This window comes from Crocuta crocuta, unplaced genomic scaffold (genome assembly GCF_008692635.1).
Source record: "Crocuta crocuta isolate KB4526 unplaced genomic scaffold, BGI_CrCroc_1.0 scaffold610, whole genome shotgun sequence".
Taxonomy (NCBI): domain Eukaryota; kingdom Metazoa; phylum Chordata; class Mammalia; order Carnivora; family Hyaenidae; genus Crocuta; species Crocuta crocuta.
In genome coordinates this window covers 414,981-416,814 of record NW_027527456.1, presented here as the reverse complement: position 1 = coordinate 416,814, position 1,834 = coordinate 414,981, and the positions used below count along the sequence as shown (strand labels likewise).

General features: G+C 46.5%; 1 protein-coding gene across 1 annotated transcript in view; it reads left to right on the top strand.

Moving 5' to 3' along the window:
• USP11 (ubiquitin specific peptidase 11) overlaps positions 1-1,834 on the top strand; it is a 29,417-nt gene that overhangs the window by 21,610 nt on the left and 5,973 nt on the right.

The window sequence follows — 1,834 nt, the reverse complement described above, 5'->3', positions numbered from 1 at the left end:
TGAGAGAGACAGCCAGAGCGTGAGTGGGGGAGGGGCAGAGAGAGAGGGAGACACAGAACCTGAAGCAGGCTCCAGGCTCTGAGCTAGCTGTCAGCACAGAGCCCGACGCGGGGCTCGAACCCACGAACTAGGAGACCATGACCTGCACCGAAGTCCGATGCTTAACTGACTGAGCCACCCAGGCCCCCTTTGGTTACCATGATTCTCTTGGTGAGAATCCTAAGAGGCTTCAATTCTCAAGACATAGAAGCCGATTTTCCTACTGGTTTGGACATTTTTCCCCTTGTCTTTGTTACTCAGACCTAGACAAGTAACATTTTCTTTGTAAAAGAAAACATTTTCTTTGGTAAAACGGTCTACTTTTCCTCCCAAAGGTTTCACCACGGTTGACTATTTGAATAGATAACGTGTTGCAGGTACCACACATTCCTTTCCTTTAGTCCTTGAAAATAACCGCCAGCCTTTTTTTTAATGTTTTATTTATTTCTGAGAGAGAGACAGAATGAGAGAGAGACAGCATGAGCAGGGGAGGGGCAGAGAGAGAGGGAGACACAGAATTGGAAGCTGGCTCTAGGCTCCGAGCTGTCAGCACAGAGCCCGACGCGGGGCTCAAACCCCCAAGCAGCGAGACCATGACCTGAGCAGAAGTTGGATGCTTAACTGACTGAGCCACCCAGGCGCCCCACCTTCTCNCGACTTTTTTTTTTGAAAGAACAGTGCCTTAAAGTTGCTACTCTCGTAAAGGCCACAGTGATTAAAAAGCAAGCAAACAAAACTCATTTTATTGCCCCAAGAGTACCAGTGCTTCCAACGAAGATTGTGGACAGGCCAGGGTACAGTCTGTACCACAGAAAGCGTATCTTTGTTTCTTAGCCGAGTGATAAAACACGGGCCCCTGCAGCTCAGCGGGATTATGACACGCTTTCTCCATTGTGAGGCAAAGTTTCAATTATATTCAGATTTAGTGGCAAAGGGTTTGCATTCCAGTTCCTTGAAAAAGTAATAATCCGGGTGGGGTATGGAGGGTAGCGTTTCGTTAATCAGATTAGTGGACGGCCAGATCCCAACATTCTTCGATTTACCAAATATAAGAGCTTTCTGTAGAATGCTGCTAGACCAAAACAGCCCCCCACCCCTCTCTCTCTGAGTACTAGTGATCAAGTTGTCTTTGCAGTGTGTGAATTGCAGGGGTTTTGTTCTCTTCTGGAAAAAAAAAAAGCTGAAAGATGAGTTGGAGGATTTTGTGAGCATAGTTTTTTGTGTGCTTCCTAATGACAGTTTTTCCTTCTAAATTTTTTTTTAAATGTTTTTATTTATTTCTGAGAGAGAGAGACAGCGTGAGCAGGGGAGGGTCAGAGAGAGAGGGAGACACAGAATCTGAAACAGGCTCCAGGCTCTGAGCTAGCTGTCAGCACAGATCCCGACGCAAGGCTCGAACCCACGAACCGTGAGATCATGACCTGAGCCGAAGTCGGACGCTTAACTGACTGAGCCACCCAGGCGCCCCTGTTTTGCCTTCTAGATTGAGCGAGCGGTTCACCTACTTGAGAGGTGGCCAGAGAAAGGAGGCAGAATTGGGTTATAGCCTTCATTTGCTAGGCTTTGAGCAAAGAGCGGATATTCTTTATGGAAGGGGCGTTAAAGCATAGTTGCAACATTCTCATACGTTTTAAGGGTGGCCTTGTGAACATTTGGATTTCAGAGGATACATTACACTTACAGGACTCATCTCTTTTAAACTCTGTAGAGGAGATATCCACACCCCGACACCCAATTTTTGACAGTGCAAGGCAGTATTTTGAATATTTTGAATCAAAATGTCCCAAAATGCCCC